Source organism: Halictus rubicundus, unplaced genomic scaffold (genome assembly GCF_050948215.1).
Source record: "Halictus rubicundus isolate RS-2024b unplaced genomic scaffold, iyHalRubi1_principal scaffold0083, whole genome shotgun sequence".
Taxonomy (NCBI): domain Eukaryota; kingdom Metazoa; phylum Arthropoda; class Insecta; order Hymenoptera; family Halictidae; genus Halictus; species Halictus rubicundus.
In genome coordinates, this window is record NW_027488624.1 from 339451 (window position 1) to 364435 (window position 24985).

At 41.4% G+C, this 24985-nt stretch overlaps 1 protein-coding gene and 1 long non-coding RNA gene across 2 annotated transcripts in view; one reads left to right on the forward strand and one right to left on the reverse strand.

Annotated features, from left to right (window-relative positions):
- Positions 1–24985, reverse strand: part of LOC143363646 (uncharacterized) — a 381899-nt gene that overhangs the window by 85903 nt on the left and 271011 nt on the right. The gene's annotated exons all lie outside the window — the stretch shown is intronic.
- Positions 7238–24985, forward strand: part of LOC143363642 (uncharacterized) — a 255622-nt gene continuing 237874 nt past the window's right edge. Inside the window, exon 1 of the long non-coding RNA XR_013083861.1 lies at positions 7238–7306. This is a non-coding gene — a long non-coding RNA (uncharacterized LOC143363642). The remainder of the gene's footprint in view (positions 7307–24985) is intronic.

Here is a 24985-nt window from a genome sequence, read left to right on the forward strand (position 1 = left end):
GAAGCCGTACCGATTGCAGAAATCGACGCGAAAACCGTTGCGAGCGTTTTTATTAGTACATGGATTGCACGTTTTGGGGTACCTTTGAGAATTACAACAGATCAGGGACGCCAATTCGAGTCGCACCTGTTTAAAGAGCTCGCACAGATAATAGGGACAGACCACCTTAGAACGACCGCCTACCATCCGCAAGCAAATGGTATGGTGGAAAGGTTTCATCGTCAGCTTAAGACAGCAATAAAATGCCACGCGACCGATGATTGGGTAGAGACCTTACCTGTGGTCCTGCTCGGTGTACGGTCAAGTGTTAAAGAGGATTTGGGAGCAACGGCCGCAGAAATGGTTTATGGGACAGGTATCAGGTTACCTGGCGAATTTTTCGTTTCGTCCAGGATTGAAGCATCGTCGGTATGGGTTGAAGAGTTTCGGAAACGAATGTCGAAAGTGAGACTTTCCCCAGTGATTCGACACGGCGAGCGCAAAACATTCATTTTTAAAGAATTGGATACTGTCCCACATGTGTTCCTGCGGCACGATGCGTTAAAAAGCTCATTATATCCAACATATGATGGCCCATATAAAGTACTGCAACGTGGCGACAAAACTTTTGTAATAGATATCGGTGGAAAACGAGTAACGGTTTCCATCGACAGGATTAAACCTGCATTTGTATTGGCTAACGATGACAATAATAGCAATATCGAGCAAGGCCCCCATAGTCAGGTACCTCACAGCGAAATTATTGTTTATACCGAAAATAGAAGTAGAGTCAACAATCGAGATCAAGCGCCAACGGATGCACGATTTACAACTCGCAGCGGTAGGCGCGTTCGATTTTCGGATAGGTACCAGGCCGCTTTTTAGAAATAAGAGTTTCTGTATATACTCTATTCGTTATTCTGTATTTAGGTAGTTACCCAACAGTAGTGGTTAAGTTTGTATTATTGTAGGTTAGGGTTAGTACTTTGATTTATATTCACGGTAGAATACAGCAATAGTGTAGAATATAGGTATATATATTATCTCGTTTATTAGGGTCGTTGGCACTGGTAGGGGGGTGATGTGGCGGACCCCTTGGAGAAGGGTTCATCGGACCCAGGTAGGAGCGTCGTTTGCGGGCTGGGACCTTGGACGCACTTGGTCGCCAGGCCCAAGCTCTTCCCGAGCGCACACTTAGTCGCCGGAAGTCTGTTCCTACCTGGGGTGCACATTTGGCGACCAGGTTCAGGGTTTTTCCTTGGCGTGCACATTTGGCCGCCAACCCTTGACTTTCGCCAGGACACGGATGTTCGATGCAAGGACACGAACTTTCTCCAAGGGGCACGTACAGGAAGCGACATCCCCACTCCAGAAGTTTCCTTGTTCGAAGGAAATTCCTGGAGGCGCGGGGACTAGATATAAGCGCGGATTCTGACGGATGACGAGGTCAGTTTTGTCAAGTCAGTCAGTCAGTTCATTCGCCGTCAGTTGTTCGTAGTTCTTGTTTCATTGTTATTTCATTTTTGTTCCTTGTTACGTCGTTGAGTTTTTGTTGTTTATTTAATAAATGGTTATTGTTATATTGGGTGAATCCTCTATTTAACATCCAAACCACAACACATACCAAAAGTTTTATATCTCTGTCCTTTCCGCGCACTATTGCTCTTTCTTTTTCGAATAGAACAGTGTATCCATGATCTGTAATCTTCGCTACTGACAGCAGATTCGTGCGTAACTCTTTCACCAACAACACGTCATTAAGTTTCACGAACTTCTTCTGTTCTCCTTCCGTGGTAACAACACACGCCGTACCCCGCGTGTCAACGTCTATTTGGGCGTTACTTGCTAACAACAGCTTATCCTTCTTCGTACTCGTACATTCTCGAAGGATATTTACATCGTTACACACATGCGATGTACAGCCACTGTCCAAACACCAGCGTCTAACACAAGCATTGTCCTTCGCACCTAGCAACTCTTCTAGTGCTATACTTTGAAACGCGTCCCCTACGACCTCGGCTTTCGATGACGATTCGCGCTGTGTATTCCCGGGCGAACCTTTTTTAGGACACTCGGCAGCTCTGTGACCGACACAATGACACTTAAAGCATTTGAATTTGAACATCTTGTTTTCTTTCGCTTTATTTTCTGTCATTTGGCGGGAGTTACCGTTCTGTCGACCGCTTTGGCCATTTTGAAACCTTCCCCTGCCTCCTCGTGCCCACATTGCTTCAGACTTCTCGTCGTTCTGCCGTTGCGTTCTCGAATCGAATTCTTCTAGAACTTTCTGCCTTATAGTCTCTGGTTTCGGTACTGTGTCTCGCGACTCCATTGAACATTTCAGCATATTGAAACTCGGCGGCAGACTGTTCAATAGCATATACGGCAGCAACTCCTGATTTATGGGAATGTCCATCGATTGCAATTGCGCTGTGACGTCGAAGAAAACTCCATTAGTTGTGTTCGGAGATCGTCGTCTTCGGCCATCTTGAACGTTGAAATACGCTTCAGCAAGCTCGCCTTTTTGACTGGCCCTGTCGATGCAAATTCTGACTTCAATCTGCACCACACTTCCGTAGCTGTATTCAGCCCTTTCACTAATCGCAATAAGCTTGGATCAATTGCAATTATCAAGTCTGCCCTCGCTTTGGCGTCGTCATCGTCCCATTTTTCCCGATCTAGCCTGGACTGCTGCTCTTCTGCTCCCGCTTTGACTATCGGTCTACATATTTTTCCGCTCACATGCTTCCAGGTACCGTTCTTTATTGCCACGGCTTCCATCTGCATTGCCCAACTTTCGTAATTATCCTTTGTGAGTGGTTTAATACTGAATGCGGACGACGTCATCTTGGGACCTCTTCAAACCTATCCACCGATCACTATTCCGCACCTTTTGATGCGCGTTTTTGTAATTATTCACTTTCGACACAGGATTTATCGTCCTGGGCCCATAACCTGTTGAGGGGGTTTTTCGTTCGATAAGCCGACCGATCTATCGATGCGTTTTCAGACGCGTACAAATCGTAACTGTCAGTGCGCCTCAGCTATACGAAATTCTATATCTAACGTCCGGACACCAACACACACGCACACAAGTACACCCATCAACCGAGTAAACCCAAACATCGTACCGGTAGGAGACGACCTCACACACACACAAACGCAAACTTTGAAATATGTCCAACAAGAACCATAGTCCCCTGATCAAGACTTGTTTCCCCACTCTAATTTCCCCTTTTACCGCGGCCTGGTCACGTGACGCGTTCCGAGAGAGGGTAACTGTTTCCCCTCAATTCGTGCTCCCTCCCCTCATCTGACGACTGTGCGTACAGCACTGATGACGTCTCAGAAGATCGTTGTTGGAGTTGGCGTACCAGGGTAATTATGTAAATGTTTTACTTTGCAACGTAATAATTTATGAACGAAATGAAATTCACAAATAATTATTTTATGAGGTATGAGTACTTTTGTATCGTTTCATCAGGATTGCAATTAGCTTCATCAGAGATCTCCGAACGCACATATCGTTGTTTGTCAGGAAAGCACGCTCCTTATACACCTTGTTCATATATTTCCGCGTATTTCGTTTCGATTGATCAGCTAGCCAATTAAAAGTATTCGTTCCAGTCGATGAGCCATCGATGAGTCGGGTGCCATTAAATTGGCAATCTTCACACGTGTCTGCCGAATCATTGTTTTTATTTCTCTGCCGCTACTGCGGACCCTTACTTATCGACTCACTGTATTGAGCGGGAAGATTTAAATCAATTAAGGAGCGCACTCCTTACATATATTATTGAACTAAATAGTTCAAGGCGGGCGGCATGTTCGGTCCGACACAGACCGAACGTGAGCTATGATAAACACCGTCGGCTGCGATAGCCAAAACACTTTAGGCGAAGCGACGGTCCCAAGATTTGGAGTGTCATCGGACACCACTTGGAGACCTCCGTGAACGAGCCCATTGAAAGGGCAATACACAAACATTTAATTTCCAGACCATCTTTCCCATATCTCTTACACCTAATCCATTCAGATCATCTAAACACAATTCCACCAAATCGCATCCCCACTCCGACGACCAAATGCACCACCCATTAACCAATAGAAGGAGAGCCCGAGTTGACTTTATAGACGACACGACACCGAACCGCAGAAAGCTAAGATACCTCGAAGAAAACACAAATCGATCGCGTCTAGAAAACTCGTTGTACGCGTCATACCTCGCCAACTGACTTGTAAATGTTAGGTTAAAATATATTGAAGTGTTGTTCCAAAACGTTGAGTTTCATTTCAACTAGACGTAGCTACCCCGTAACTCCGTCAAGGCCCGAATATCGTCCGCGAGCAAGCGAAACGGGATTTACGACCCCGCGAAGTCCGACAGGCGGACTGACGACACTTTCGGACGCCTCAGTACCAACAATAGAGTTCTCTTCCGATACAGGAGACGGGCGTGTTACCTTTGAATCCGGAAGAGCAAGATTCCACAAGTCCATCCTCAAGAGGAAGTAAAATTTTGGAGGACCAAAATCAATCTAAGAAGGGGGGTATGTAACGCCCTAAAAATCCCCGAGCTATACCAGATCATATTCCATTCGACACCACAGCATTTCCCGAGTCATTTGCACAAGTCAGCATTCCCCGAGCATTCACCTCGACACCACAGCATTTCTCGATACACGCGTACGCAACAGCATTAGTCAAATCACATCCGCCTGGTTTCGAAAGCCCCCCAAAAAAATGCATTACTAATCAATAAGGTCAAGCTATAAGTATGGGAACATTCCCAGGGCAGTCAATCTTGGCTGAACCTCCGTTTTGTAACTATGTCTTAAATAAACTTATACTTTTTGTCAGTAAAGAACGGGATAAAGACCTGGGTAACTCCCACTCTCCTTTTTTTCAAGTATTTTTACCCAGTTTACGTCACAATAGCGACGAAGACTGAAAACGCCATACATGATTCTACCGCACACCAATCCACCTACAATTATCACAGATAAGTATTCCTAATAATACTTCATGTATATATTTTCTGTCACAAAAATAATCAATCCCTATTTCCATGTAAAAAAATGTTAAGTAGATAAGTAATACAGCCCATACATGACTAAAGGCCGAAAGTACTCCAAAAATATTTTCCCGGAAAATTATTAAAAAATAGTTTAAACATAGTTAAAAAATGTTTTTACAATAGCGTAACAACAATCATACGGTTAGAAATCGAAAAAACATCTGATTAAAGAGAAAAAAAATTTTGACCCGGGGCGGGATGCGAACCTGATCCAAAAAGTCTTCAGCGGTTCCGCAGTCGGAGACCATAGCTACTGCACCCACCGCCGTCGTTGAAAATACCTTCGAAATATTGGGATATATCCTACATAGTATAATTGTCGTTTTTTGTACTACGCAATTTTTAAAGTCTGCACGATATTTCTCCGAACTTAGGGATGTTTAATATTACATAATATATTTTTACGATAATTATAACTTAGTTTTTCACGAAAAAAAACGCCGAAAAAAGTGGTTTTTATTTTTTCCTACTATGACGCACCAAACGCAGGAATTTGAAAAAAATTGAGCATAATACTTAGGACAATATCTTATTGCTAAATTAATTCTGTTCTAGTCGCTCTTAGATTTCCATATGAAATCTGCATCTTCTCGATTTTTACAGCCAGAGTTTGCAACGGAAAAATCTGAAAACGACTCAAAGTATGTGATTTGGTGTCCGACATGTGTCACATTTTTTTCAGAATTTTAAATTGTCATTAAATGGGGAAAATGGGCCAAAAACTGGATTTTCGTTTTTCCTCTATAACTACCCTTACAGATGAGCTATAGGGCTAAAACTTGGTTGAAAGGTATCTTTATTGGTAGGCTATCGAATGGCGCAAATTGGAATAAAATCCCTTCCGGGGCCGATTTGGCCCCCAAAACCGGCTATAGCCTTTAGAATCAAAGACATCGATGATTTAAATTATCTGGAACAGTACTAAATAAATAACAAGTTAACCATTGAAGCAATGAATTAAAAAATTATTACTGAAAACATATATTTATGACGACAATTATCAGTGGATAGGCATAATTTTTTAATGAAGTTTACTGCAAATTTCATCCTGATATCTCTTACGGTTCAACATTTATTGTAAAATGTCACGAAATTTCTCGACCCAGCACAGTGTCCGGCCGTCCAAGGCTATGTATCGCGATGCAGCATTCGCTTCAGATAATTTTAATTTCGTTAATTTTAGAATGTTCATCTTTTTAAAAAACAGGTCTGTAAAGAGGACACTTGGGGCTATATCCTCATTTTTTGCAAATTTTTAAAAAGTTCCCTTCTATGAAAAGATTGCATTTGTTGAAAACAACGCACACCTTCAGCCAAAAAGAAAGTAACACATGTTTCGTTCTTCTACTCTCGGAATCATTCGGCAGGGGTCGACGTCTGTCGTTGCACACATATACATATGTATATCGTCGCTGTAATTGCACATATATATGCATATATTTGTAGTCTCTTCGACTGCGGCGAACGTAGATAGAAAAGGACAGCATGCAAACACGGCCGTGTGACAGGGACCACACCTGATTATGGCCCGTTGCACACGGCAACACCTTCGTTGCACACGGCACCACCTTCGGAGAAGTCCTGTTGATAAGAAGGGATCAAATATCCTCAGCGGTCAGTTGTCTCCGACGGTATAAGAGGCCGCCGCCCCAGGGCACGAGCGTTCAGTTTTGTTTCAGTATCGCCTACGTACTAGGCCTGCAGCCAAGCTCGCATATGCGAGCCGAGCTCGGGCCGAGTCGAGCCAGGACTCGCTTTTCGAGTCGAGTCGAGTACTCGCACGATGCGAGCCGCTCGCACCGATGCGAGCTACTCGCACCGATGCGAGCTACCCGCACCGATGCGAGCTATCCGCACCGATGCGAGCTGCTCGCAACGAAGCGAACGGCTCGAAATAAAATCAGGCGTAAAATGACATGATGCGAGTTACAGCGGGAAGATCAGCACATCGATATTATCAAGCATTTTAGTATATTGACAATGCTAAATGTTTGCGATGTTTTATTATATATTTTGATAGTGAAATGTTGATTCAGAATTTGTATAACCCTTATTGAAAATAATTATGCAATAACAACTATTTCCTAGATTTATGTAAATAACTAGATGTGAAGAACGGTATTTTATATATTCCTTTATATTATACTCCGGTTCAGTGTACAGTCGTAAAAATGTATTAACGTTAAACTTCGTTAAATAGTTTTTGAAAGGAATGGATATATAAATATTGTATAATATTGATATGTATTTGTACGCATTCGTGCCAATATGTGCCAGTCTACAACCTTTCACACAAGTTGGAAGTTCCAACAGCCTGTCATTCGGTACTGTGCACGTATAGGTGATAAGATTTAAAAGGGCATAGCCGATTAAGATGGTCAAAACAATTGGAACCGCAAAAAGATTCCATTTCAAACAGTATTGATTTCTTGATTTTCTGGAAATGACAGAAGTGGATTTCAAAATTCTTTTCACGGAATCTTACCAATTTTCACAAGCAATTTCATATCTGGCGGAAATCGTGGACGAACACAATAATATAAATATTCATTGCCTAATCAATGTTACTTCAATATTTTTAGAACATTAAAAAAATATTGTTAAAATCACATGAATAAATAATATAAGAAATTGAAAAAATAAAGATGATGTATGGGAAAAAACATTTACCACCGACGGGATAAGAACCCCAGCGTATCCGCTCCTTAGTTCGACGTCTGGCGATGTTACAAAACTTTACGAACATTCTGGTATATATCACACAAAATACAATTTATTCTTTCTCTTAAATCACATTTCTTAGGTCAAACAATTACTTGTTTCAATTTAATAATGCTAAAAATTACTTAATATATATCTGCGATAAAACCAAGAAATGTAACTTTCCTCCTAATAGCAAAAACGTCGAAAAAATTCGGTTTTTATTGTTTTTTGACGATGATGTCTCACAACAAAAAATCTAGAAAAAATTGACGACACTGCCTGTTATAGTACTTTAACAAGGAACTAAACAGTAGAATAGCATGTTTTCACATTTTTGAGAAATCTGCATTTTTCCGATTTTTTGGAGGTTTTTCATTTTTTTACGACCACAGTTTGTAACAAAAAAATCTGAAAAAATTATCAAAAGTCAGCCTTAGAATCCAAAATATGTCACATTTTTTCAGAATTTTAGGAAGCATCAGAGTGCGGAAAATACGCGGAGAAGCGCGAAATCTAATTTACCCTGTAACCAACCTCATGGGCAAGATAGGGGGTTGAAATTTTACTCAGAGGGGTTTTTCTTAGTCAGCTTTCGAATTGTTCATTAATCATTGAAAAACCTCTAAGGGCAGTTTTGACCATAAATCGGCTAGGTCCTTTTAAAAGGATCTGATGTCTACGTTCAACACTCGTCATACTTTCTGTTTAGTTAATATTTTAATGTTTGTAAAAAGTTTACCGATTTTCATCTCGAAATCTTTTTTCAATTTGCAATTGTTGGCTCTTCTCCGTGGATAACAGTCGATCTTTTATACGATGGTCCAAAATCATGCTAACTACCAAATAATTCGTAGTGGCAGCAAAATTAAATCTACTTCCTAGCTCGACAATTAACGCAATTATATAACGCAATTTTTCCTGAGTTTTCATTACATGTCATCTAGTAGCTGTCTAGAAGCTGAAGTCGTTTGGTCGATTTATAAAAAAAGTTATTCTGATTTAAAGTGTCTGCCATCAATTATGAGACTGACTGCATAATGTATAACGAGAAGCGGCCGCACGTTTCTCGCTAAGCAACCTGCGCTATCTCCATGTTTATAATTGTGTAGTGTGAAAATGGTTTACTGCCTTTTTGGTTCGTTATCTCGACCATTTCTTCTAAAAAGTGTACTTCCGTACAATGGGACAGTAGGGCTCTCATCAGCGAGCTAAGGTTTATGACCGGATCGCCTGCACGCGCCCACTTAGGTCACCCGCTCTGAGTATTTGATCTACCTGCACGCGTATGCGTTTTGCTCTTCCCTCCCCATCGAGCCACTAGCTAGTTATTCATTATCGAAAAATATAAAAGTCTAAGACAATCTATTCTCAGGTTAGTTAGCTCAGATTCTGTCAAACAGTTTTTCTCAGCTTACCAGAATTCAGTCTTTTGACCTTTGGTGCGAGTACCAGTGTGGCGGCCTGTGCAAAGAGCACGCCGACGAACCGCCAGCATACATTGTAGACGCGGCGGCGACCTCGTATAAAAAAAATGGCTAAACATGTTGAATAAAATCATCAGGAACACGAATCGAATTGGTATAGGAGACAATGATATTTCAATTCAGGATAGAAATACGATCAAGAGAATGCTCATGTTCTTTAACGACACGGACAAAGAGATAGAATTTGCATGGGAACCAGTAAAAGAATTGACCGACGACGAAATTAAACAAATTATCAAAGAAAATCACGAATTAATCGGACACCCCGGAATACAGAAAACCTATGACAGAATCAAAATTAACTACAAAATACCGAACTTGTTTAAACTAATTCAGGAATACATTGAGACATGCGACACTTGCCAACGAGCTAAACTCACGCGAATTCGCCCAAGAGAAGAACCATGCATAACCGACACCCCGATAGACTCGAACGAAAAAATAGCTATGGATTTGTTAGGACCGTTACAAAAAACGAAGAACGGTAATCAGTACATACTCTCGATTCATGACGAACTGACTAAATATCTTATACTAGTACCCCTCAAGACGCAACGAACCGAATCCATATGGGACGCCCTCCCTACTGAACCACTACATTTATATATTCTCCGCACCCAAGAAAATACTAACAGACAGAGGACAGAATTTCATTTCCGAACTAATGCAAAGATACGAGGAAGCTTTTAACATAAAACATATCAAAACTACCGCATTCCACCCGCAAAGCAACGGATCCCTAGAAAGAACGCACGCAGTTGTCACTGACATGTTAAAATCGATACAACAAACATCCACCGACGAATGGGACGAACAATTGAACTTTGTTTGCTTAGCGTATAACACAATGACACACGACGCCACAGGCTACACACCTTTTGAACTAACGTTTGGACACAAAGCTAACCTACCTTCAACCATTTCCAAAAATCCTCAGCGAAGTTACGAAGACGAAGTATCCTTTCGAAAAAAAGAATGGGACTCACGATTGAAAAGAGCCCGAGACACCTTGCTAAAGAGTAAACAAAGATATCAAAGAGACCAGCGACGTAAAATTATTAAACCGCAATCAATTTTCAAAGAAGGAGATCAAGTTTTGATACACAATGATCATAAGGAACACAAATTAGACATAGAATGGTTAGGACCATTCACGATTGATGAAGTATGCACACCGTATTATGTCATTAACGATAAGAAAGTACACGGTAACAGACTAAAATCTTATTTTCCAGGACGACAATCCTCTTCGCGGGATTAACTTGCGCACACGTCACTATAACACCATTAGATACCCAGAATAACATATTTTTAGAAAAGATAAATAAGGGTTATTTATACAGTAGTACCGCCAATGTGATAATAGGTCTAGACACGAGCGAGATGTTTAAGCAAATCGAAAACATAGCACAATATAAGAACGAAATCAGTAAATCAGCTACTAACTTCGACTATACCGAAGCATTAGATACTTTAGACATACGTATTAATAATATTAGACAATTAGCCAGTCACGTAAGAACCCTCATACACCAGAGAACGAAGCGAGGATTATTGAACTTTGTCGGATCAATCTCTAAAAGCTTATTCGGAACACTAGACACAGACGATTTGGATTTGATAAATAAAAACATTGACACCTTATTTGACGACGACAAACAGATTAAAATCATACTAGCTAACCAGACTTCGCTTATAACGAAAATGCTTAACACAAAGAGTTTAGAGAATTTAGAACGTTCATATAACCAATTAACGCAGCAATTGAATACAGAAAGCATATTTACTAAACTCATAATGAAAATCGATAATGCCATACAGGATTCGCACTTCCAACTTGACGAAATATTAAACGCGATCATTTTAGGTAAACAAGGTATCATTAGCCCACAGATTATAGAACCCGAAAAGTTTGTAAGCAACTACGCGAAGATCATAGGACATCACACTTATAACATTGCCATTGCGCCCAAAATCGAACACTTTCAATTCATACTCGACATCAGAGACTTAACCGTTTTCACGTATAATGACAAATTATTTTTCAAGATTTCGATACCTCTAGTGCTCGAACAAGAGTGGGATATAATGCGCGTATACCCCATCCCGCATAAAAGAAACAATATACTTATGGCACCCGTGATAGAAAATCCAGTATTTCTAACTTCAAACCTCCTTTACATAAACACTGATCTCGACTATATCACCAAACATTGTAAACGAAAGATAGTCATGATTTGTAAACAAACGCAGCCGATCCACAACAGTAATTCCGACAACGACTGTCACAGCGAAATTATTAACTACAAGAAGAACATCAACAATTGCGAGATATCCATTTATAAGATCGACTACATCAGTTTCATACCGCTGCACGCCGAAAATCAATTCCTAGCTATACCCTCTAAACCAGTAGAAATTGACGCGATATGTTCCACAAAACATAATATTCAGACCATTGACAGACCATCTATAATTAGCTCTAACGATTCATGCGATTTATTGTTTAATAACGAGTACATGCGAATAGGCGAAAGCAAAACCGAACTAGCTTACGATATGAAAATGAAAACCATAGAACTCAATAACAATGATAGATACATTCACATTTTGGAGAAGATCAAAAACACGCCGAAAATTATAAGCAACATTGCCTCGTACCGAACTTCCGCGGATCAACTCGATAGCGAAATATCAAAGCTAAATTTCGAACATAGAATAGAGAAGAATAGAGACTTTGCGATCGTATGGTATGAGTACATTACAAATAATAGGATATGTATCGGTAGGATTGATAGGTTTGTACGTGCTCAACAAATTAGGATTACTCGACTGTCTGAAGAACTGCGTCCCCAGAAAACTCTGTTTCCACCTGCTCTGCTGTAAGATCAAGAAAGGGCCACAAATCCACAACGACTTCCAACCAACGCAACCGAGTGCGCCAATCAGCCTGTACACCACTGTAAGCCGCCCTTTGGCAATCGAAGACAATGAGGGAGGAAAAGTCTTGATACAGCCCCAGCGGGTCCGCTTCAAGAAGAGCATCCTCAAAAAGAACTTAAGGGACTAAGTTCAATCTAAGAAGGGGGGAATGTGACAGGGACCACACCTGATTATGGCCCGTTGCACACGGCAACACCTTCGTTGCACACGGCAACACCTTCGTTGCACACGGCACCACCTTCGGAGAAGTCCTGTTGATAAGAAGGGATCAAATATCCTCAGCGGTCAGTTGTCTCCGACGGTATAAGAGGCCGCCGCCCCAGGGCACGAGCGTTCAGTTTTGTTTTAGTATCGCCTACGTATGTTCTTCGTGTATTTCAATCATTGTAATAATCTTTGTAACTAACTCAGTGGTACTCAACTCCGGTTGAGCAATAAAGTTTTTTTTATATTTTCTTCTTGATTATTACGTGACAGCCGCGTGGCCGAAGGCGCAAGAAAAAGGCAGCACAACCCGATGATATTATTATTCGATTTGTACCGTGTTTGGGCTTATTTTGTTCAGGAAAACATTTTCAATCGGTAGGTAATGATATCATTATGGTAACGTTAATAAGAAATAATATTAGATTTAGTTGGTAAACGCCAATACGCTACTGGTTACAATGTTGCCTCTGATACTGAATCACGACAATATGGAGCGTCCCGTCATGTGCCGCCTGGAGACAACAATGTAAGCGTTTCACCATCACTTATTAATAACAATAAAATGTTTGTTACAATTCATAATTCTGCCATGGGAACATTATTAATCGATTGCAAATAGTTTGCTGATGAAAACAAGTCTAAACACGTCACAAATCCGATAAGTTAGACGGTGCCAGTATTGAAACGTTTCCTTCGAAGTTCATCAACGAATTTTATTTCACTAACTGACCGTTCCATTTCGATAGAGTCCGCTGCCGTACCAGAGCATGTTCTACAGAGTCGGTAATTCAGAACCTGTAAGGAATTCGAGCGACTGCGGCCCATGTGGGCCGCAGCAGGGTGCCATAGACCGGCCAAGGGCGCAGTTTATGATTACGGTGCGGACGTGACTTCAGGCTATTTTTGAGATTTAGCGGAACTTCCTGTTTTATGATGATTTATTAGAGACTTCGTATTTTAGCTAAAGGTCTCAATAGTCGTTGACGTACCGTAAAACATCTGCGGACCAAATGTGCATCATTAAGGGCCCGAGGTAGGCGACGAGGATTCGGGGCGAGGGTACCCTAATAAACTGGTCGGCTTCCCTCACCCTGTCGCCTCTCGGAGGGCGTACTTTAGAATTAAGACACCCGATTGGCTTCTGGGATGTAACCGCCTACACTGCAAAAATCGTTAAAAGTGTAGAGCGGAGAAGAAGCCAACGTTGTCGTAGCGCGCACGAGGATAACCTCTAGTCCTTGTCTTTTTCTGAAATAAACAGTAGACAGAAAAATGCCATAGCATGCAATGCCTACATATGTAGGTGTACCTGTACATAATACATAATCTAAAGAGTTCTTTATAAAATTTTCTTAATAACTTAACATCCAGCAGAGTACCAATGGTGAAACCCAATGACATTTCCTTTTCTTATAAAGAGTTTTTGTCACGTTCCCATGCATTAACACATGTGCACGTGCCCGATTCCTACACAGAATCGTACGCCTTCCCCCTATCTCCGTCGCACGCACAGGTAGATCCTGCAGCGGCGCGCTCTCTCTCCCTCGCGCGGACGGCCAGCATAGGCCTAGCGCTCCCCCTCTCTCTCTCTCTCACGCACAGGGAAAACCCAAGACGACGCGCCCGCACAGCAATTAGCCTGTAAAAAACCCACCCTCACTAAACACCCCGTACAACAGTTCCGAAAATATCCGTCAGATGCTGCTTGAGACGAAGACTTTCTCGAAGTCAAAAGTATGCTCTGACGGATATACCTCCCCCGGAAAAAAACAGGAAAATCGGAATTCACTCCGACAAGTACTTTGCTTATGAGTAAAACCCCAGACACCGTGCAAGAACGTTTAGCACTGTCTGTCCAACACCCTTCAACTCCGTGCAAGAACGTTTAGCACGAGTTTCCCTCATCCCCGCCGAAACCCCACCAACGAAAACCACCTCCGCGAAGAAGGATACCGGACCACCAGGACCACCCACAAGAAGCAAGAAGATTCGGAGGGCAGGACGGAAGGTTCAGGAGAACCGCCGTTTCAAAACTCAGAGACGAGCCCAGCAGCTGGAAACCGGATCATCGTCCAACCCACTCCCCTCCCCGCACTGGAAACTCATCCCTCTTACCCCTTGCTATCCGAGTTTTCCAGAGTTTTGCAAAATCACCGAGACAGATCCCCGCTTCACCTTTTACGCAAACAAATTGTTCCCCCAGCCCCCTAGCAAGCGTTAACATTTGTCCATAGCTACATTTACATTTATATCTCGTTTCTTATCTATATTCTCACTCTCCGTTATATTTGTTATCACCATTATTATTTTTGTAAACTTTTATTATTCCAAAGAATATATACACGTTGTTTCGTTACTCCTGCTACAAAATCGTTTCGAAAAATCAATTTATTTAGCGAAATAACCCAGAACCTGCAGCACCTTCCCTCTCCTTACGACACGGGTTTTCAACCCTTCTCCATAGGCGATATCAAGCGATCCCCGCCTCGAGAACGGATTACCGCTCGTCCGTTTTTGGCTCTAACGGCTTCTGATCAATCCCAAAGGGAGTCGGAGGACGTAACATTTTACTCACTGCAAAACGTGACGTAAATTGGTTAAGTAATAAAAATGTGTTTGTTTAAACAATATTTTAAGTAATAAAAATGTACTGGTGTAAACATTTGTTTCAATAAAAATTTATTTGTTTAAACAATTGTTTAAATAATAAAAATTTATTTGTGTAAACTAGCGTTTAACTAGTAAAAATGTACTGGTGTAATCATTAGTTTCAATAACAAAAATTTATTTGTTTAAACAATTGTTTAAATAATAAAAATTTATTTGTGTAAACTAGCGTTTAACTAGTAAAAATGTACTGGTGTAAACGTTTGTTTCAATAATAAAAATTTATTTGTTTAAACAATTGTTTAAATAATAAAAATTTCTTTATGTAAACAAGCGTTTAAAGTTTAGTCTTACTAAAGGTAGTCACTGTACCGTGGTACGTATTTACGTATTATGGCTTGGCAACGTCGGATAAAAAAGTCGGCCATCCGAACTTCGAATACAATTTCGAATAAAAGATACATTTCATTTTCATCTCTGCCAAATACTCGTCCCGAATAAATCCTCAAATAAATCGTCTGGCCAAATCGAGCTTCGGATATCGAATAAAAGTTACGAATAAATTTCGCCGCGACATCTGCCTTCGAATACATTCTGAAATTAATTTTTATTCGACGCCTAAAATCGTTCGGATGGTCGGCGACGCCGAGTATCTACAAATAAATCCGTCGAATAAATGGGGGCGTTGTATCCGACCATCCGAATAAGGGTCTCTTTATACTTGCCGGAGCCGGCGTTAGTATGAATACTACCGCGTTTTCCTGCTTCATGTTAGCCGGGACCGTCGCTGGCAACCTGAGAAGGCGCTCGAGATGCTCGCAACAAAAGCTAAGACCCGCACACAGCGGGGGTTCGCTACCTAACTCCCGAACAGTTTACTCCCCTCTACACCCCGGGGATGCCAATGCATCCGCTGAGAGCTGGGCAAGCCGTTGGGCATCCGTTTTCGGCCGCCCGACACGGGTCGCCGGCACCGGCGGCCGCCAACTGGCAGAGGCCGCGTGGCATCGGCCGCCGGTGCCACCACAGCATCCGCACACAATCCATGTTCGAAGTAGAGAAAAGAATATTGTTCATCTGAGTTGTAATGTTAAGAAGTAATGGTTAAACTATAATCTAATTTAACGATGGAACGATGAAAATCAGCTTCACAAATCAATTTTAGCATAGTTAAATTATATCTTATATCTTATAAGTGATTATATAAGTCAAAACTCCGGAGAACAAGTTTAAAATGATTAGAATTCATTGGTTTGCAAGGTGTGTTCGAAAGCTGGTGGAAATAGTGGAAAATTGGAAAAGTGGAAATATACGTATAACATTTGGTTCGCAAGCATCTACGGTTGTAAATCTTAGTACGCTAACGGTGTACAAGGTTCCGCATGTGCTGCATTCGGCTGGCTTAAAAATTACGAAAGTGCTGGGTACAATCGGAAGGATTTTTGATTTATGACGTCCATGGTCGGTAGGTCGTCGACAGGGATTTTCATACCTGGCCTTGGTCGCGTGCTTGTCGCGTCGTACGTAAGGTCTTACGACGCAACCCAAAAAAAACCATTTTAATGTCGCCATTCTTTCAGTGCCACCATTTTTGGGGAGTCTATCGTTAGATCTGCCTATGCTCATCTCCGCCGCGCCCACAGACCCAGTAGCTTGGCTTCGACGTCACACGCTACATAGTATATGTGACCGCTGTAGCCAATATCTCGACTATAGCCGAAAGTACGTGTGAAACGAGGCCTGTCCCTTGCACTCTGATCCAATCGGCCGCGCATTCGTACCTATTCTCTGACCAACGAGACCGAGGCAATGAAGCACCCAGCGTGCGTCCTTTGCTAATTGTCTTGCAAGGGTAACTTCAACTCTGTCGCACTCGAGCGCTTATGTTTACGTCTACTGTCTCGTCTCATTGGACAAGATATAGATACGCCATCGCATTCCTGCCCGGGAACCTTGCATCTAATCATCTTTAAGTCATTATGGACAAGAATTCGGAAGTTTTCCATGTACATTTTTTCGTGTCGTAAGACAAAACGATGCAATTTATGTGGAATTAATTCTTCTTATTCTACAAATTATCATGTGATTGAGTCCTGAGGATTTCTTCCACTTTCACTTGGACCACAACATATTTCAATGTCATCAAAATTCGAGACATAGTCCCCCAAAAATGATCGAATTCACAAGGCATGATCCCCTTCCTAACGTGGATACTTCCTTAAAAAAAAAAACAACTATTCTCGTTTTTACAATATATGTACAATTTAGGTTAATATATAAGGATGTGTGATGCTGTTTCACGAAGAGGCAGGTACGGTTCCTATTTCCATAATGTTGTAGAGGAGGGATACCGATAGTTTACCTAAGGAGCTGTAGAGCCCCGAGAAACCTTTTTTTTTTTTTGTGCCACGCACAGCAGGGAACTGTCAACGCGGTCTCGAAAGGCCATCTGGTAATGATCAGCCGCTTGCTCGGCCGACGGGCAACGGCGGCCGGTGGGATCGCTCTAACGCCGGGACGGCGGCGCCCGTTTTACGACAGATAATCGGTAACACGGCATTTGGACCTATAGTCCCTACGTAAAACCCTCCGGTCCCGGCAAGTATAAAGAGACCCTAAATCCTGAAGATAGCCAGAAAATCATCCGGAGGCACGTCGAATACAAATCTCGAAACCAGACGCTCGACGAAAAAAGATACAAATGACTTCTCGCGATTCATCCGACTTCGAATAGAAACAAATGAACAGAGAATTTGTATCCGAAAGCCGTTCAAATAAATTTTTCATCGGATACTGCCCAACTCTGCCCTTCCCTCCTAAAGGTCGATACACATCTCACCGGCCCGGCCGGTCGGCTCAAAATTACAACCCTGGTTTTGGTCCTAACGTTTACTAGCGGCAACCGTGTCAGACTTTGGAACCGAATTTCTTCTCTGGCCTCTCGCCCCTTTCCAGATGGCCTTTCGAGAGCGCGTTGACAGTTCCCTGCTGTGCGTGGCAAAAAAAAAAAAAATGTTTTTAGGGGCTCCACAGCTCCTTAGGTAATCTATCCGTACCTGGCACTTAGTGAAACAGCATCGCACATCCTTATACAGGGGGTCCACGCAATTGTTTCAAGTCATAACTCCGTTATTATTGCATTTACGAAAAAATGATAAAGGAGAAAGGTAAATGGTTCGAAGAGCACTACATCTGTAGGCCTTTAAATTTTTTTTAGATGCTGCAGTGCATGTGCAATTAACAATTGCATCATTTCTTTAAATAGAATAGATTCTTCCTTTCATTCTACGTAAAAAATGATTAGAGTACCATGGCAAAAAAATTATTAGATCTCGAGATATTTTCAAAAAATGTCTTTATTGAAGAAGATACTCAAACACTTCATAACTATGTTGTAAAGGTAAACACCCTTTCGACATTGTTATCATAACAGAAACCGATTTGTACGAGTGAGCATTTCATAATTCAGTAGCAAGTCACGTATCGTAACTCGAGTACGAAAACTAAGATTTTGAAAAAGTGTAGCTGTATTTCACTAAATACAAGAAAATGTATGACATTTTTTGAAAATATCTCGAGATCTAATAATTTTTCACATTCAACATGTGTTTTTGATTCACAAGAAAAATTACCTGCCTATTTAAAATACGACAGATGTTCCCCTCAAACCCAACAAATGGTAGCTCGATCCTATAGCTCCGAAAGGGAGTACCGTATTATTAATTATTCTGGTAGCTTTTTCCACTCGGCAAGATTTGGGACAGGCAGCAATAATGTAGGTAGAAGGTGTTGAACCGTTCGCCCGTTAGCTCAAGCCCATCAATTTTACGACGGGCAAAGTCAGATGTTGGGGTCGACTGTAAAAATGAGGCTAGCGTAAAAATTAGTTTCTGCGACAAGTTTTAATTACTTAATGATCACCGTCCAACGAATACACGAAGGAAAACACACGGTCAACACGTGCTGGAAGGGACTCCCTCTCGTAGTAAATCATAATATCGCACCTCCTAGTCGGAAAACATAACAATAGATACTATTTTTACTAAGAAATTCCCGTGTGATTAACTCCATGATATTGGACGTAAGCTGTGGGTTATGGCAGTGGGCTAAGATATGAAACTGTTACCGCCCACTACTACACGATTGTAGGGGGTGACAAGACGCCATTTCGTATGGGTTCGAAGTGGTGACATTGTATTGATGCGAAGCTTAGAAGAAGGTTCCCCGGCAGGACTGCGGTGACGTATCTAGATACGAATGCGCGGCCGATTGGTTCAGAGTGGAAGAGGCAGGCCTCGTTTCACACGCATTTTCGGCTGAATTCGAAATATTGGCTACAGCGGTCATACATACTGTGTAGCGTGACGGCCTTCGGCCTCAAAACATTGGGCCACCAGCCGCGGCTTAGATGGGGATAGGCATACCTATGATAGACTCGGTTTGTTTAGGTACCCTCCCCCGGCGCTGCTCTGTATTGAGCGGTTTATGACAGATTATTACTATTGAGCTGGAAGTCGGCACAGTCGGTCAACATCTGTTTACTGTAAAGTAATTTGTAGACCCCGGCCTCTTCGACGAATGTAAAAATGCTACCCCCAGCAATTAAAAGGCCCGAGCAAGGCCAGGTTGTACTTGTTCCCACAGCGACCCTCGGCTCTTACCCGAAAATAATATTTCGGATCGCGCTTTTTACCCCCACGCAAATGACAATTCCGAGGTTTCTTCATGACAGAAGTTCGCCGCAGGAGACACAGCTAGTTTCGACTGCAGAGCAGGACACGTCAAAACACGGTTTGAGTATGCAGGACGAAAGATTAATAGAGTGTGTGAGGTGTAGAGAGTTTTTCTATAATTTAAAACACCCGAGGTACATGGATACTACATACAATAACATCGCATGGAGGGAGATAGGAGAGGAATTAAATCAACCAGGTCAGTATTCTCAGCATTTTAATAACAATTTTATTTATACTCCTTATTCATACTATTATCTATACAACTTCATTTTCTGTTAGTTTATACATTCGTGACGGTCATTCCACGCGAAATAACAGTACCTTTTGAAGCGCAGTTACGGATTTTGTTCACACTTCAATATGTTACAATCTTTAGTGAGCTGTGAATGGATCTCAAATGTTTTATTAGTATTTTTAAAATTGTTGATGAACGTTGTTGAACAAAATCGATCCGAAACTGTGCTTCAAAAGGTACTCCGTTGTCAGTAAAACAATGATAGAAGGGTAATTAATAAATATTTCTGTTTGCAGCTAACACGTGCAAAAGCAGGTGGTCTAATATCCGGGACTCGTTCCGGAGGTATCGCTCCCGCAGCAACGCGACGCGGAGCGGACAGGCGGCAGACACCCCGCCGCTAAAAAAGCAAAAATACGGGCATTTATTGGAGTTCCTAACTCCATATTTTCAAGAAAGAGAGATGATGTCGAGTCTTCGGGCGGGGGTCGAGGCGGGCAGCAGCAGCCAGTCAACGGAGGACACGTCCCATTGTGCTGTCGCCATGAATTCGGACGGAGAAGAAGAGATGGAGCCTCCGCGGAAGAAACGGAGGCAGCAGACGGATTTTTCGGACATTGCTCAATCGATGGACGAGTCGAACGTGGTACTTAAGAACCTACTTCAACAGCCGCCACAAAGTGATATGGACTTGTTTTTAAAAAGCATGGCGATAACACTAAATAAGTCAGACGATAAATAAAAAATTATAGCGAAAAAGAAAATTTTGAAAATAGTGATGGCTTTGGAGGAAAAGCGATTAGAATCTAGCTTAGATTAAGTAAAATTAGTTTTAATGCGTTAGAATAGTTATTTCTGTTATTTTTCGTTTAGTTATAAATGTTCAATGTAAATATAGTTATGATAAATGTTAATATTAATGCCAAAAAACTGTAAAATCACTTACCTAATAACGCTCAAATTCCTTAACAAAGTATTCCCCATCTATTACCACGAGGGACTCTGAAATGTTCTAGTTAACAGCTTTTGAAATAAATAATGACGAATTGTTTCACCGCACAGATTGTCAGATGATATTCTTTCTTTTTCGTTAGCGTGGTAATAAATTGTTATTTCGTTTGTTACAACGTTCAAATTCCTTAACAAGATCTATTACCACGAGGAACTCAGAAAACTTCTGGTTGATAGTTTTTTAAATAAATACAGCATGTTCATTCTGTCTTCGTACTGCCACGCTACGAGCCGGCCGACTAGCCTGCGAACATTCTCGTCGAGAATGCTAGCCGGCTAGCCGGCCGGCTCTAGCATTGGGCAGCGAACCCCTGGGGTTCTGGTAGCAAAGGACACGCTGTACCTTTGTTCCGAGCCTCTCGAACCCTCTCTAATAGCTGTCCCGGACCCCAAAATGCTTATAAACGGGGAAAAAACGGCCGGCCGGTGAGATGTGCATCGACCTTAAGGGAGAGACAGGATTATGTGGGGCTCGTCTGTCCAGATGGTCAAGACCTACCCACTAAAAAACTTACGGTGACCTCCCTCAGCTAACTGGAGGTGGTCGGGATGTCAAAAACTAAAGGCCGTTGCACACTAGACCGCACCGCCGCCTGACCAGCACCGCACCGCCGCGCCGGCGTCGCGTTGACGCCGCGCTGGTGCTGTTTGCCGCACACTACAACACACCGCCGCCTGACCAGCACCGCACCAAAACTATTGTAGAATTATTTTAAGGCTCATAACGCTCCCTTTACAATGCTCACTTGTGGTCAAAATTCAAAATGTCATCGAAATTTTCTAAAAATTGATAATCAAAGCTTCTTAAGGTCACTGATAATGAACGTGATATTATGTGGTCTGGAAACCGCGTTTCTAAACGCTCGATTATCTCGTGTTTTAGATATCTCTCTATTGTATAGGATAGTTCTGTCACGCAAAAACTCCGAGTGACGAAGTCGCGGGGTGTTGAGCGAAGCGAGTAGGGGGCGAAGTCCCCTAGTCTTGATATGAATTTGTTGACGTATCTAGTAGCTCAGATCGTAGCATCGACGTACATGATGACCGAATGTATGTCAGCGGGCCCAGTTGGCCGTTCGTGTTAATAATGGTGTTGGCCCTTCGTTGGCCATTACCGATGGCCCACTTGCATAAAAAGGCGACCAATATCGCAATCAAGGCCCAACAAAATGCCAACTATAAATGTTACTAGGGGATCGTAAAGTCAAGCATATGTAGCGAAGCCGCTTTTTAGGGCCAAAAGTCGATTTTTCAAGATTGAGATATTAAAAAAAATTTTTTGCAACAGACTAAGAACTCTTCCAAGCTACTAAATCCAAATTATTATTCATTTCAGATTATTTTGTCCTAAAATATATCATTCTGAAGACAAAATCGTGAAATTCAGATTAAGCAAAATGCTGAAACAGGATCTCACATCCTTGTATGTATTTTATCATACTTAAATTATACATATAAAATACTTCTTAAATAATTTATCATGTTATACGCAAATGTAATTTCTTAATGAAAATATATTGGAAACATCTTTGTTCTGCAAATTCTACCACCGGCTGAAATGTAAAAATATTTTTAAAAATATGGTCGTATTCTACGATTCTTCCTGTTTGAAATTCCGTTTTTTAATTCGCGGAGCATCAAAAATTGCAAATATTGAGTACTTGAAACTGTTATAAAAATATATTAGATTGGAGGGAAAGTTCTGCCGTATTTAAAAAAAAAAACATTTGAATCAATTTATAAAAATACGTTGTTCAACCTGGAGCCTCACGCGAAATTTAGGGATATCAACTGAATTTCATTAATTCGCAAGGTGGTCGAGAGATGCTCTAGGAATTCCTTCCTTAGTGGGAGAATTGGTAGAATAGACGGTACTTGTTGAAGAAAGTTGAGATTTGTATTAAATAGCTCGATTGAGCAGTCTAAATATATTCTCAATAAAAAACGATACAAAGAACGCACGGGAGATTTTCGCCTTCGCGATAACAAAGCGGTACACGCACGCGGTGGTTACGCAGTCTCAAATAACGCACCGCAAGTGTTACGAAAATCTCTATCGGAATCGAGAGTGACGGAGAAACGAGACAGAATGCACGGAATCGAAAATGACCGAAAGCTAAGTTATGCGCCTCGCTTGGCCTAACGCGTGCGGTTCGATCTACGTCTAATACACGACTCGTCTTCGCGGTAACGCGCGAGCACACGCGTCGCCGGCGAAATGACGTCACACGTCACCGGTACGGCTACCGAATTTGTCCGTTTCGTCGAATTCAAAACGTCTCCAACGGCAGAACGTACACGGAGCACACCAAAACAAACAGTTTTCAGTTCCCCAAGGATTCCGTGTCAAACCCGTTACGTCCGTGCCCTACACTACATACACAGTGTGTCTAACATACCTGTTTAATATTATTCAATGATATAATTTCCATTATTTGTAAGGACTTGTTGCCATCTTTCATCTAATCTGTCCATTCTTGTTTCCCAATGACTCAATAGCAACTTGTGTTTTTGATTTACAAGTGTTACGTCCCAGGTAGGACGGATTATGATTTTTATGAGATAGGACGCAGTTTTGAACCTACCTGCATTCACCGGCTACGGTTCGGGAAATTGAGGATTGTTTAAATAATTTGTATTCTTATTTTCCAAAAACAAACAAAATTATTGATTTATTCAATATTAGATGCTGAATCAGATGTTTTAAATATAATTTGACAAATAGAGATTATGTGTAGTTAACGCATAAACTAGATAGCTTACAAATATTTCGTATAATAATAATGTTAATTTTTACCGAGTCGCTGGGTTAGTATCGCTTCGCAAATGTAGTTGTCGCAGATCGCAAGTCCAATAATCGCAGCCGCGGGTCGCCAATTCCAATAATCGGAGCCGCAGGTCGCCAATTCCAATAATCGCAGCCGCAGGTCGTCAATTCCAATTCACCACTTACACTGAACTTTTGTTAAACCTTAAACCTTTACTGAACTTTGAACTTCACTTCAATGACGGACTGGTCTGGTCCAAACTTTATGACAGAATGATTGGTCTTTGAAGTATTGGTTCCCTTTTATAGGATGGACAGTCCATTGTTTCAATAGGATATTGATTTGATCTTTTATCTAATGCGCGTCATTCTTACCATGGGATTAGTGTGCCTTCTTGGAACTTGGCGCAACTGGACACACTTTCTGTTTATTTTTCGGGGTGACATCGATCTTTGCTGCGTCTCTCGCAGGAGGATAATTGGAATTGTTTTGTTCGCTATCTAATTTTCTAGAAATTTTAACGCCTATCCTAATCCTATTTATTTCCTTCTCCTTGCGTGACATTATTGGGTTTCAACAATAGTTCATAATAATTCTTTGTCTGAAGTTTTATTCGTTTGATTCTTAAGCGGTCGAATCACCGGACGTGACACCGTCTTACTTCCTAGAATCTTAAGGCTTATCTTAATCTTATTTATTCTTCTCTCCTCGCGTGGCATAATATTTATTTGAAGTTTTATTTGTCTTATTCATAAGCGATCGAAACACCGGACGTGACAACAGAACAGAAGATTGGGTGTCCTGTTTTCAGTGGACTCAAAAATTTGGAATTCCTTTGTTAGAGCCTGGAATTTATTTTCTTCTGCCGCTAAACTCTTGACACTAAATTCTTGAAGGCTATCTGCCATTTCTAATTCTAACTGTTTTTCCAGTGATAGTTCCTCATTCTGAGAATCTGAAAGTTTTTCACTATTTTCATAAGAATCATTGTTATATTTTCCAAAAAGTCTGCTTAGAATTTGTTTTGCGATTTTATACGTATCTGCCTTGGATGTTAAACAAAAAAATGTATCTTCTGAATCTTTTTACAGAGATTCTGGATTATGCAGATATTTTATAGGGGATACAACAATCTTGTCTCTTCATTTAGATATTTCTTCTTTAATAACAATAAGAAACTCATTACTCAATTCAGTATTCAGTTTTTCTAAAGTTTTAAATAAGAAGTTAAGAGA